The sequence below is a fragment of the Triturus cristatus genome, chromosome 4_1 (assembly GCF_964204655.1).
Source record: "Triturus cristatus chromosome 4_1, aTriCri1.1, whole genome shotgun sequence".
In the NCBI taxonomy this organism is placed as follows: domain Eukaryota; kingdom Metazoa; phylum Chordata; class Amphibia; order Caudata; family Salamandridae; genus Triturus; species Triturus cristatus.
In genome coordinates, this window is record NC_140585.1 from 305,627,527 (window position 1) to 305,642,369 (window position 14,843).

Below are 14,843 nucleotides of genomic sequence, written 5' to 3' on the forward strand. Positions count from 1 at the left end.
AATTATAATATGGCCGCCGATTTGGAAAACAGGAATTTAGTGTCTTCCATTGTGATGACGCTTTAGCTCGGATTGGGGTTAGTCCTCTTTCTATGAGGACGTATCGTTCCAGGAAGCCGGCATTTAGACACAGTCCGTTTCCACCTGCCAGTGTTCCGTACTCGGATACACATGGCTTGCGGCGTCCGGAGATTCAAGCACGAAAGTAACGGTAAGAACAAGACGGCATTTTACACTTTGGGGGAATTCTTTATCTAGGATTACGGACGGCGGGCATACCGCGATCGCTTTATATAAAGACAAACAGTATAGAAAACAACAGTGTTAATTACTCAGAGAGAGCGCAGAGCTGAGCTTAACTTAAATTTGGCGCTGGATTGATGATATAAAGACAGAAGCAGTGGCATACATACCTTTTACTAAGGAAATGGATTCTTGTATTCTTATTGGATTTCATATGTGAAAATGCGAGTTGAAGTGGTTATCTCTGCTATATCTTAAGGGACATATTCGTGACTATTTGAACAGACTATTTTCTTGCTAATAGGGTTATTTCTCAAGGCACAATGTTGAAAACGTATAAAAAGACAGAACACTGTTCATACGGCTGATCACACGGTTTGATGTGATTGATTTCAATAAATCAGATAGGCTTAATAAATAATCAATGAAAAGAGAACCGGAAGGAAATAGAATTTTACCAGTGTATGATCACTTACTTATTAGAGGCACATTGAAGCGTTTAGAACAGCAGAGGCATAGTTGTATACACAGATTATTAATGAGAACCCATGTTTGGGATTTAATGACTCTAGATCTAGTAACTGGGTAATACACTATGGATTAGTATACCGCACCACTAAGACTTTTTCACTATTCTGCTGCAGATACAGAAAGAGAGCAAGACACCAGGACTATTGAAATAAACGCACGATCAGCATGGACGCCGCAAAAAACAGAACCCCTTGTGGGTTGGAAATATCACCACAATATAAGTAGGTGTTTATTACTATTTAGACATAATTAGAGATAGAAATTGGAGATTGTGTGGGAAATAGTCACTTATTTTAGATTTTGTTTTGTTTGTTATTACTTACAGAGAAAAACCTAGGCAGAAACATAGGTATTTACATTATTATTCTGGTGATACGATCTGGTTATACATGGGACTCTACACCCTTCCCACGTTTTATTGATCACCACCAATTCACGCCAACACCAAGGAGATAATCAAATGCTAGTTTACACCCTATGGTCACCATGCCCATATTAACCATAAGCACACTATAACCAAAGTAAAATGGTTTATTTTACACTCCGCGTGTGACTCACCTTTTCTCTCCATATACGCTTCGGCATGTGGGATATTAATTTTATATCCTTTCCAAACGGGTAATACTTTCATGATCTCGCACCTTGTGCTCATTCGTGTTTAGTCACTGAATTCTCTTCTCTACAAAATAACTCAAATCATAGATGCATTTTTACATATGTGAATGTGTCTTAGATACATCGCCTGTTTATATATTTTTTTCTGTGCAGCCTTGATAAAGTCGCGGGACGATTTCCCATGTTAAGCGACGAAACACGTGTCGGCTGTTGTGAAAGGATGATCTGAAGACTGAAGGATTAAAACGACAATAAGAACAACTGCGTACTCAATGTGTTCAGAATTTGTGCCGACATAATGCATGTTTAGATAATTCTGTTTACAACATATTGTGTGCTGGGGTGTTTTCTTTAATGTTTGGAGGTAGCTTTTTGCTACCGGTTTTGGGTAGTGTGGTGGTTCTCCTCTGCCTGCAGCACCAAGAACAAGATATAATTTTCCACATTAATATCTGTGTCACTCTCCTGTGTAGCGCCATTTGCCTAACATAATACCACTGTCCTTTAACGTATCTATCTTGAGTACTTTTCAATTTGCCTACTATGTAAAACCACCTATGCCTTCCTTTGAACAACATTTCAATCCACCCGTTGATACACTTATCAACATTTGATAACATTGGTAACATATTATCAATATTTGCTCTGTAATTTTATCATTCATTCTATTTTACTGTCTCTCTAAAACATTTCACAATTATGCTTGAATAGAAAATAGGTTAGTGGAAGAGTGCCCATCTCCGAGTGTATTTACAAAATATAAATTTGGTGGTCATCAGTTTTATTGGCCAAGTGGTATTTGTTCTGTTATGTTGTAATTTATTGTAAGACTGTGAAATTATCTGATGCGATTGAACTTCGATTGAACAAATAGTTATTGACTGGTTGGCAATCAGTCCTCAGTAGTGTTCCGTGCATGGTTATTTTTAGGTCTCAACTACAGAGAGCTGTAGCTGTGTATTGTCGAAAGCCATATTGTGTGCAATACCGATAGTCATAGTGGGCTTTGGCCCAGACCATTGCTTATAATTGATTGGATTTTTTGTCAATCTGAATCCTTGAAGCTTTTTGTCTCTCCTTTGGAGGATAGCTGTTTTACAATGTTATGACTCGAAGAGTTGTATCCTTCCACTGAGGAACTCATGCTTCTTTTTTGCTCATCACTCAATGGGAGTCCATATGTTTTCCCCTCTCTGCCTTTTGCTTGTTTTGTAATACATTTTGGCCCTCTTTTCCGAGTGCTTCCTCTCCACTTCCTCCATGGTCCTCTCTCCTCTCCCACTGCTTTTTACCCTTCCTCATCCCCTATCCTCACCGATGGTGGCTCCCAGTTCTTCTGTTGCTTTTCAACCCCCTTCCGTTCCTCCTTTGCTCTGTCATCCCGCCCTACGACTTTGTTGCTTTTCAGCCCTTCCATCTCCAGATTCTCATCATTGCTCCCCTGTGCACGTCGCTGTCCCCCACTTCTTCCCACGTGCCTCCTTGCTCTTTTTAGCTGCCATCATGAAATGGGGTTTTCACATTACGCCAGAACATTCCAAGATGGCTCCTCATGTCACATGTGATGCACTCTAGCCATTCAGATTTTTTTTATCCCATATTTTCCACTAAGCTTTACACCTAAACACAGGCATAGCAAACCGCTTAGCCCTTGCATTTTAAAGGGAAACTTATTAGCTTATTGTTGGTGTCATCCATTGAAAGACAGCTGCATTCTCCTATTGTGTGCTTATTCTTAGCTCTGTCTTTGTGGAAGGACCAAGCACTTAGCCGTCCATTCTATACTGGCAGACATTCTGTCACCAAACCTTTATTTTAGAGAAAAACAAAGTGGGCCTTATTGTGAGATGGTGTAAAGTATGAGGCACACGAAGCTCAACATCACATAATTGTTTAGGACTACCACCACATCAAATGGTCCCAAAAATTGACTTTCACCTTTTTTAACCCTCCACGGTTTCTTGACCTTAACAGACATACCTACCATGACCTCACTCCCCTTGCAGTACCTCTCATGGGGTCATAATTGGACTTATATATGTCATGAGTGTCTTTAATCCTGTGTCTCACCACATCCAAATATATGTTGGCAGCAGAACCTTCTACCAACCATGAGGAATTCCTTTTAGTTCTTGCAACTCTTTCCCTCATAATTTCAAAAGGGGTTCACCCTGTAATTTCATCATTCATAGTATGATACATCCACACAGTTTTGTGAATTTGTAATTCCTAATCATCATTACTCACACCTCCAGATTGAATAGCGCCTTTGAGTACTCTGTTAAAGCGCTCAATCATGCCACTAGGATTATAGAGGGAGGTGGTATGATGTTTTAATCCCAGTCTATTAAAATAGTTCTTCACTTTCACAGCCAAAAGCTAAGCCCGGGCGGGTAACTACGCTCCGCCAGCGTAGTTTTGCCTACTTCGCGTTCCGTTACGAACACGCAGTTCAGGCAAAACTACGACTGAGCGTAGTTAGCCGGCCCCTCCACCTTCCCAAAGTAATTAAAAAGGCACTTACCTACCCCGTGGCTGCCTCCTCCTCGCCATGGCATCGCCATCATTCTTCAGTGATAACCCCTACGTTGTACATCTTGCGAATGCGCAAGGCGTACAGCGTAGGGGTTATCAGTGAAGAAGGACAGCGAGGAGGAGGCAGGTGAGCAGCCATGGCGAAGAGGAGGCAGCCACGGGGCAGGTAAGTGCCTTTTTAATTACTTTGTGAGGGCGCAGAGTGGAGTGAAGTTCCACAAAGTTGTTTTCCAACTCCGTGAAACTTTGCGTAGAGACACTACGCCTGCTCCGCCCAGGGTTAACAAAAACTGAACTCCATTATCAGTAATAACTAGTATCCCAAAAAATCAGCACAGCATCTGTGTCCACTTTGTCCACAATCTTGATAGCAGGTCATCTAGAAAAAATGCCAGTAGCGGAGATGGCATACTTGGATTCTTTGCCTAAAGGGCCCATGATATCTACAGCAATAATCTCCCAGGGATTCCTAGGAATACAAAGTACAATCATATTAGGTCTTAACGTTTTCTCAATTCTCTCAATTCCTTCATGACACTGCATAAAGATTGACTTACTTAAATTTACTGAAGGCACTGCTCTATCGCCCCTCAATAAGATACCTTCCAGAAACACCTCAAATCAGAACTTAAAGACCCTTTGACAGGCCACTTATCCATAATATAACTCAGGACCTTCTGAATCACAGCATCCTTGGAAATGTCTACCACCCAAACTTTTCTTTCAATAAAAGGAAGGCCCTCATCATGCACCAGAGTGATATAATAATCCTCCCACGCACTTCCAGTATTTTCCTTCATTTGCAAAGGCATACGAGATAAAAAAAAAATCTGCTGATAGTTCATCCTTAACAGGCACATAAAATATTTTGTAAATGAAATCCTAGAGCCTCATAGACATCCTAGCAATGCTTGCAGATGCTTTAATCAAACTATCTGTGGTCAGAAGTCTAACTAAAGGTTTATGATCGATTCTCAAATCACATTGCTTACCCCAAACAAATCCTCTAAAATCCTCTAGACCACATACACAGGCTAACATCTCTCTCTCAATTACGGACGTTTTTCTTCTGCCTCAGTAAGAGCTCTATAAACATAAGCAATCATAGCTTCCCCCCTCCTTCCTGCTTTTGGGATAATACAGCACCCAAACCATTGGAACTGGCATCAGTGGTGATGACCCTAGTGAGATTAGGATCAAAACCAGACAAAGTGTTAGCATTAGCAATGGCATTTTTGACATCTTCAAATTATTTCTCACACTCAATCCGTCAATTTAGGTTACACTTTTTCTTTAGAAGCTGTCTAATTTGGAAAACTCTACACAAAAGATTCCTAATGTAGTTGGCATAAAATCCATTAAGTTCTAGGAATGATCTCACATCATCCTTACTTTTAGGTGCAGGGACCGAAAGTATTGCCTCCACCAATTCTGGTTTAGGTTTCACTCCATCCATGCATAACACTTGACCCAAATATATCACAGATTCAATAGCAAATTTGCATTTTAGAAGACTTCACAGTTACACCCAAAGTGCCCAGTATTTGCAAAACCTTTTCTAATACTTGGCCGTAAATAAGTATGTCATCCTGGACATTGGGTAACTGACCAAATAATGAATGCATCAATCTTTGGAAGACAGCGGCTACCGACTTGAGTCCAAAAGGCATTCCGTTATATTGTAACACCCCAAGAGGAGTGATAAAAGTTGTGTAATTTTTGCAACTCTCACGCAACACAATATGGGGTTAAACTGCAGAGAGGTCTTTTGTGGAAAAATACCTAGCACCCTTAACAGAAGAGAGCATCTCTGATATACGGGGTAAGGGAAAATAAGCTATAAGGATATTACTGTTAAGGTATCTTAAATCTATGCAAAAACGGATACTTCTATTGTACTGTTTGGCAATCACAACAGGAGATACCCATTCTGAGGATTCTACCTGTTCAATAATGACCCCTGCAACCAAACTGTCCAATTCTTTTTCACTTCTTTCCAATTCTTTTTCACTTCTTTCCTGACAGCAATAGGAATAGTTCTTGCTTTAAACACTTTGGGACAAGCATCCCTTTTCAAAACCATACTGTGTTCAAAATCAGTCAATTTTCAAATGTTGTTACTGAAAACTCTTGGAAATTTTACTAGCATATTTATTCCCATATTCTCACTATAGTCCAGTACCATGACAGGTTTAGGACTACTAGGGTTAAGTAGGATTCCCAGTTCACCTTGACCAAACCAACCTAGAACAGAGGGTCCTTTCCTAGCAATATATAGTTTTCCAACTCTCTCTTGGTTTTTGAACCTAAACACCAATTTTCAAAAACCTAACATATCTATTCTCTCACCGAAATATACCTCAGGGGAGATGTCAGGTTCTTCAAGTACATTACCCAGTATCTCTGTAAATTTGGTTCTCCAGACAATTTCATTAACCCCTTCAGTGCCCCGCCCTTTCCCCCTCCTGTGCCGGGCATTGTATTAGCGGGCGGGGTCCATGACGAGATAGTCTCGTCATGGGCACAGCGCAACCGCGCTCCATGACGAGACTATCTCGTCATGGGCATAGAAGAGGTTAATAATAGAATATGGAGAACCTCAATTGGCATAAATTTGTATTTCCACCCCACAAATAGCCGTGTTGCATAAAGGTTTTCCTCTAACAATAGCATTGTCCACATTTAAAATCCTATCATCCTTTACACTGAGGACAAATCTATTATCACCCTGTGTGTCAGAAACATAAGTTTCTTCATCACTCATCTCACTGTCATCCACACACTTCACTCTTACTTTTTTTTCCCTCTTACACACTTTGGCGAAATTTCCTAACATTCTACAATTAGAAAATTTCTGTTTTAAGGCAGGGAATAATTACTATTGCCAAGATGTAATTTACTGTCAAGTCTAAAACATTTAAGAACGTCTTCAGACTGTTCTTTAGATTTCTCCTTCTGCTTTTCTTTTTGTTTGGAAGCTAATCTCTGCCCCCCTTTTTTTTGTTCGGCCCTCATTGTTCACTATACTGATACACTCATCAAGTTTGACACCAGACTCAGATTGGACAACTTTAGCACTTTTACTGGATATTTCAGTATTCCTGACTATGGGCAAAATGTGCTGTAAATTAGCATCCCCATTGAACCATAATCTCTCATGTATAGCTGTATCTTTTACGCTCATAACACCCTGATCCATGATTAAATCTTCTTACAGAGATCCATATTTACAATCCAGACATAATTCTAACGGCAGCCACATAATTATCAATACTTTCATAATTTTCTTGCTTTCTGTGAAAATATTTGTACTGTGCAACACCAACACAATCTTTGGGGAAAAATATCTTTGTTAAATGAATAGGAGCATCCATTTATTTATTAGATGTGATGCTTTTCTGTCCTTGGTGCTAATAACTTATCCTGCTATGCACAGGGCGGCCTTGTACCACAGAGGAAAAACTAAAGCGTTTAGAAGTTTTAGCAGTTGAGGGGTGGAGGAAGGGATGAGTAGACTGTGCAGTAAGGTACCCCTGCTGGTCTGGATGTTGATGGCTAACTCGCTTCGAAAGTACTGGATGGGGTCTGTTGCCGAGAGGGAAGACCTTTAACTTTGTCTTTGAAGACCTTGTGAAGCCTTGAAAGGGTTGAAATGTGCTAGGGATACTGCTGCACAGCCGCAGAGAGGTCTAGGGAGCACATTGTGGCCCTGCCTTCTTTGAAGTGCTCCAGTGCTGGGTCAGGCTGATCTGCAAACAGAAGGGTGCTACCCAATGGCACATCCACTAGTGATACATGGATATCACCCAAGAAACTCTTGAAACTTATCATGGCTCCAAAGCACCACTCTGGTACCAACTGCCCTGCCTAAGCAGTCAGTGGAGTCCATTTAAGATCTGACCACATACTTTGCTGCATTCTGGCTATCCTGGATGATGTACTCTAAATTGGCACAAATTTCCTCATGTACTGTTGGCAAATTGTCGCTGACCATATCCCACAATGACGAGTATCTCCCTAAGAGACAGGTACCATTACTAAATGAAGGAAGGCTGGCAAAAGAAAATACTCATTTTCTGAATGCTTCCATACGTTTGGATACTCAGTTAGGAGGAGTTGTAGGAAATGAGTTTGGATTGAGCCTGCTCGTAGAGGCCTGGACAACCAGACTTTCAGGTGTAGGATGCAGAGTCAAGAAGGCAGGATCTCCTGGTACAGGTCTGCAGTGTTTAGCCTCTTGACAAGTTTCTACAGGGCAAGAGCAAGGTTTGGCCCATGTGTCAGTGAGAGCCTCAGTAAAAGTGAGAAGCGGCTCCGTAAATGCCTGACTAGTATGCAGAACTTCCATTGGTCTTGACTCAGTGATGGGAGCTATACACCCAAAACATTTTACGTAAGCTGGATGACCACAGCAAAAGAAACTGATTCCTCTGCAGATGACGGACGGGGTGGGGGAAAGTGGTGGTTCTAAATCCAGTGTCAGGAGTGGTATCCAGACTGGCTTCTGTAAATCCATGTGTAAATTAACATCATTACAATATTAGGGATCATCCCTGTTATCTTCATTATCATCCCCAAGATTATGCTGCCTATGGTTGGAGTCTGAGTCAAACAAGTAGTTGTGGAAGGCTTTTGGGTGATTTCCTAGGAGAGGAAGTGTTCTGTCAGAGTTGTAATGAGGTTGTAATGAGGCCGTACTGAGTGTGCTGTCTGACACAACATCAGTCATGGTCCAATCGATTTGTTTCAGAGTCTAACAAAATGATTAGGTCCTCCACCGGCATTGGGGCTGGCGTAGTAAGAATCAGCATGGATATTGGTGTCTGGATCGAAGTAGAGTTGGGCGTCGTCCCTAGAGTCAGGGCGACCCCACAGCGGGGTTAAGAGGCTCAGATGGCATTGAGGATAATTTACTGTTGGAAACCTGACTGGAGGCCTCCTCTGATCTGTGTGGCCTGAAGGCGCACCAGAGGGAGTCAGAAGGGTACCAGATATGCTCACTGTGGCCTCTTTCATAGCCTGTATATACAGCAATGTCTCCAATGGACCCAGAAACTCGTGGCGTGCATCAGAATAAGCGGGAGTATCGGTTCCGCGGTAGGGGCCTGAAAGCCACTTCTCGAATTGAGAGAGGCGGATGTTTTTTTTTTAAACTTACCGGAGGACTTCGAATGAGAAGAATATGTGTAGCAAGAACGGCCTCAAGTGTGGGAGCATGACCACGCCCTCATTTTCGACCAAGAGTGAGACTTCTGTGACTTCTGTTGGTGTTCAGCTACAGAGTTTGGCTTTGTGATACCAAAATGCCTTGGGGTTCATTCGGGCACAGTTGTCGCAAGCTCAGGAATCATGTAACTGCACTTGAGACCTGAGGCAGATCTCATGGAGATCTCTTAGAAACTTCTGCTTGTGACAGTCTCTACAAGGCTAAAACCCAGTTCTTTTGGTGGGAGCGTGTTTGTTTGCACATGAAAGAAGAATTTGTCACCAAAAATCTCAGAGATTGAGCAAAGTTGGGAGCGAGCTCCAGTTCCGCATCTGATGGTGGGGAAAAAAAGCAACTGACATCAGCACGCAGGGGTGGCTTTTGTATGCAGCTCCGATATAATTTCCTGGATAGGATGAAGTTGCTGGGAAGCTGCACAACGCCACCTACTGGCGCGGGGAAGCAATGCTATGAAAAATCTTCGGATTAAGTCTGGTGCCTGGAGGTATTCACATGGTGAGAAAACGCAGTTGAGAGAGGTATTAATCAGACATTGTAAGTCCAGGCCTGTCATCTCCACTTCCAGTTATCAGCTGTCTTGGAATCAGACCCATAGCCCTTATTTCGCAAAGCAATTAAAACATGGCTGTTCAAGCAATATCTTTAATGCTGATTCTCCTTCAACCAACTACGTGTCTCTTAGCGCTAGGAAGCCTTAGGACAGCCATGCGCTCAATAAATCCCAAATAGTAATAATAATAAATACAGATTGTCTGGAAAATGCCAACTTGGATCACTTTAGCAATAAATCTCTTCTTGATGGCATTTAATGCCTTAAGCCTTTGTAGCGTTTTTGAGGTAAGGTCAGGGAAATGATATGCGTGCCCACATATCGCCTTTGCAAACTGACTTGATGCCACTAATGAGGGAGTCAACTGCATAAATCCGCCCACAAGAACCCCCATATTGTGTCTCCAGAGATTTTAGCAATCAGGGCTGCACTTAGCCTCTTCTCTGGCACCCTGCCACGCTGAACACTGTTGGCTCCATCAAGAACTTTCATCTACCCTGTCTTCAATGGCCCAATTGCAGGCACTGCTTGGCCAGCACTTGATGGAGGAACCCCAAACTGGAGTGCCCTAGTGCAGTCGAATTGGCACATACTAACTTCAAAACCTTTGTATTTATGGGCCCACTGGATGTAAGAACCCCCTGTGTCTTTCATAGCAGTGAGAGATCTCCATTTGGCACACTGACAGGGTATAACTCAGAATGGCTAGCTGTGTGTTATATACAAATATATATATACATATATATATATATATATATATGACTGGGCTAAATACCACTACGGAGTAATTTTGCCATACTACAATGACCACAATGCAGCCGGAAGGCACGCCCACAGGGCGGGACTATAAATGAACTCTGCGAGCGCGGCGTGAAACGAAAAGCAGCCTTGTACTCTATGGACTCCAGTGATCAAGGGCTTGGGAGCCAGAAACATGTTTGAAGATCGCTTTGGCTGTTGGAAGCGATGTTGGTTTCCCTGCAAAATTCTGCCATTAAAGAAGGTTTGAACACGGTTTGTGAGTGGCGCCTCAAATGTTGGGTAGTTCTTTTGGATATATTTAGCGGCCCCGCCCAGGGTCGCGAGGTGCCCCGCTGCTACAAAACAGCTCCTGCGCTCTCTGAAAATTATACCGCAGATTGGAACAAACGTGACCGTTTTGGCAGTATGTACAAGCAGGGACCCAAGAGTCTCTTTCTACAGCAACCTACTAAAGGAATATAAGAAATAGAAAGACTGGGCTGAATACCACTACGGAGTAATTTTGCCATACTACAATGACCACAATGCAGCCGGGAGGCACGCAATCAGGGCGGGACTATAATTGAACGCTGCGAGGGCAGCGTGAAACGAAAAGCAGCCTTGTACTCTATGGACTCCAGTGATCAAGGGCTTGGGAGCCAGAAACATGTTTGGAGATCGCTTTGGCTGTTGGAAGCGATGTCGGTTTCCCTGCAAAATTCTGCCAATAAAGAAGGTTTGAACACGGTTTGTGAGTGGCGCCTCAAATGTTGGGTAGTTCTTTTGGATATATATATATATATATATATATATATATATATATATATATGTCCCCAAAGGTGCCCAGAGCTCCAAGGACGCTACTCCACAGAGGACGGTTTAAACAAAACCCTTTATTTAAAACCGATGCTGACATCTCTCATTAAATCCATTCCCTGACGCGTTTCGGAGCAAATGTGCTCCTTCCTCATAGGGGGAAGACTGGCAAGAACAGAAAGCACCCAACCAATATTTGCCGCTTTTACATGTGCTCCCTGGTGAGCAGCATGCCGGTAGTTGTAGTGTCCATTGAATCCCCGTGGTGGGGTCCGTAATCTTGTCAGGCTAATTAATACTTCCATTTCATTAAGGTGTTTTAACCCTCCAGTGGGCTTCAGAAATTCAGTACCTGTTTTAATTGCAAAGTCCTCTGTGCTGCCGTTTGGCTCGGGACAATTCCCAAACCAAATATATATATGTATATAGAGAGAGAGAGAGAGAGAGAGAGAGTAAGTGTGAATGTGTGTGTATATGTGTATACATATATATATATACATATTTATATATACACATATTACCTACTGGCGGTTGCCAGTGGGTAGTTATAGTTAGGACCTATTTTCCATAGGAAATCTGCAACATTCTATTCCCAATAATTCTGGCGCCGGTTGATGAATCTTTGCGAAATTTTCCAAACTTTTGGCCAGCTCCGGTCCGCTCCTATCCCGAAAGTCTCGGGGTGATTCGTCAAGCGGGGTCCAAGAAAAAAGGGGGGTCCCAAAACGCGTTTTCCCCATGCATTTTCCTATAGGACCTTTAGCCGCAGCTACAGCCCGAACTGCTGAACGGAATTACACCAAATTTGGCAAAAAGGTAGTCCTTAGTTCAGACTCGTGCCTGTTGCTAAAATGGTGTTAATCTGTTGAGTAATTTCTGAGAAAATTACAGTTAAAAGTACATATATATCTATGGCCTCGGAGGATCCGCGCACCCTATGCACACCCTAAGCACACCCTCAGCGCACCGTACACGCACCCTCCCGATCACGCGCTGAATGCTAATTGGCTGTCAAGTGGTTGTCAACATTCGAAACCAGGAACTGTTGGCAGCCATTTTGTGCCTCGGTAGAAGCGAGGCTGAAGAAGTAAGGGAAATAAGTGTGTAAAACATAGAAAGGAGGCAGGGTAGAAATACTCTGACCCTCTAGACTTGCTTAGGGGGTCCCAGAAGGACTCCCAGGACCCCTTTTTGTTTTAGCTTTTTTTAAACGGCAAAATGCGCGCAGGGTGTGCGGATCCGGCCTAAAAAAAAAAAACGAAGAGCGGGCTTCCGCTCTTCCTTAATAATTATCCCCGGGGGGGAGGGGGGGGGCAAATCCCGGGGCAGACACTGTACCATTTATTAGGGGCCAAGGGGGGCCCCCCAGCCCCGGGGACCGCTACCCCCGGGGCTAGATAAAAAATAGGGTGGGGGGCTGAATGGCCCCCCAAGCCCCGGGGACCACCACCCCCCGGGGCTTTATTTATTGAGGGAGGGGGGCTGCATCGCCATGTCATGAGTGATGTAATATTATGACGTCATCAGCAGTGCATTGCGGGGGCGCGAGTTATAGTTAGCTGAACTAACTATAACGGGGGAATTTCAATGGGTTTGTACGAGGGAAATGTCCAGCTAACTATAACGCCCCTGAAACCTATGGTTTTTTCAGTGAATATATATGTATATATATATATATATATATATATATATATATATATATATATATATATATATATACATACACACATATATATATATTACCTACAGGCGGTCGCCAGTAGGTAGTTATAGTTAGGACCACGTTTCCATAGGAAATCCGCAACATTCTATTTTGAATAACTTTGGCGCCGGTCGACGAATCCTCGCAAATTTTTCAAAATAGGTGAGGCGCTACGCTCCGCTCCTACCCTGAAAGTCTCGGGGGGATTCGTCAAGCGGGGGCTGAGATAAAAGGGGGGTCCCAAAACGCGTTTTTCCCATGCATTTTTCCATAGGACCTTTAGACAGGGCTACAGGCCGAACGGCTGAACAGAATTACTTGAAATTTGGCAGAGAGGTAGTCCTCAGGTCAAGGAAGTGGCTTTTGTAGGTTTGGTGTAAATCTGTTCAGTAGATTCTGAGAAAATAGCCTTTAAATCAATATATATATCTGAGCCAGCTTACGGTGCGCTTACGGTACGCTTACCGTACGCGTACGGTGGCGTGCGCGAGCGCGATTCTGATTGGCTCTTAGATCTTAGTAAACATTCGAATCGGCCGAAACCAGGAAGCGGCGGCCGCCATTTTCTCCCTCGCACTGAGAGTGATGATGAAAATACAAAGCACAAAAACATGTAAAGGGGCTGTTTAGACAGCTCCCACACACATAGCCATGTTGAGGGAGTCCCCAAAGATCCCCCAAGGCCAAAAACGGAATTTTTTTTTTTTCGCTAATTTCGCCGATTACGCTTACCGTACGCGTACGGTAAAAAATTATATAAAAAAAAAAATTATCCACACTCTCCCCACCCCGTGTGCAATTGGTGGCCGAAGCCCACCAATTGTGCATGGCTTATAACAGTTGAGATAAACTATAATATTTAAAAAAAATAAATAAAAAAAAAAATTATCCACACTCTGTCCACCCCGTGTGCAAATGGTGCCCGATTTGTGCATGGCTTATAAAAATTACGAAAAATTAAAATATTACCTTTCAAAACGAAGTGCATCATATGTCCTCCATGTGCGCACGGTGCGCGAAGCGCATCGTGCGTACATGGCCCTTCTAGCGTAACGTGCCCACCGTGCGTGCACGGCACTAACTGCGTAAAGTGAGCGCGCGGTGCGCGAAGCGCACCGTGCGCGCACGGAACGAACTGCGTTAAGTGGGCGCGCACGCCACGAATGGCGTAAAGTAACTTAGCATTTAAAAAACCGTACAAATTCACTGAAAAAACCATAGGTTTCACACACGTTATAGTTAGGAATTAGCATTTAAAAAACCTTGCAAATTCACTGAAAAAACCATATGTTTCACACATGTTATAGTTAGCGGAAATTTTACTGATAAAAAACCAATGAAATTCCCCCGTTATAGTTAGTGCAGGCAACTATAACTCACGCGACCGCAATCTTCTGCTGATGACATATGTGTCTTTATGAAAAAAAAATATTTGTAATATATGTATAGCTAAAAATGTATGGGAGAAGACATGGGCAAATAAGTGTCTAAATACAGTATTAGCATCAGCAGAGGATTGCGGTCGCGTGAGTTATAGTTGCCTGCACTAACGATAACGGGGGAATTTCATTGGTTATATATATACACACACACACACACACACATATATATACACACACACACATATATATACACATATATATTATATCCTTGTGGGAATTCAGGTGTGATGGGAATCTCATTGCACTGTGTGGACCTGAACCTGAGATGTCACAAGGGAATACAAATATTAGAAAAAGACTTCTGAATCATCTGTGCCCATGTCTGTGTGTAGGTGGGTGTGTGTTTTTTCATTCCATATTGTTGTTTTTGTTCTGGGCAACGCATTGTAAGCTCGGCACATCATACCTAAAAGATCAGTTGTTAATAGTAAAAAGTGCTAT

General features: G+C 42.7%; 1 protein-coding gene and 1 long non-coding RNA gene across 3 annotated transcripts in view; one reads left to right on the forward strand and one right to left on the reverse strand.

Annotated features, from left to right (window-relative positions):
• The window catches only part of CACNA1C (calcium voltage-gated channel subunit alpha1 C), a 2,189,932-nt gene that overhangs the window by 189,266 nt on the left and 1,985,823 nt on the right, over nt 1-14,843 (reverse strand). The window lies entirely within an intron of this gene.
• LOC146854829 (uncharacterized) lies at nt 77-2,160 on the forward strand. Of its 2 annotated transcripts, XR_014980758.1 has the most exons (4): nt 77-211; nt 888-995; nt 1,100-1,123; nt 1,543-2,160. It is a non-coding gene; the product is annotated as an uncharacterized LOC146854829 (long non-coding RNA). The 2 variants fall into 2 exon arrangements; XR_014980757.1 differs by lacking the exon at nt 1,100-1,123.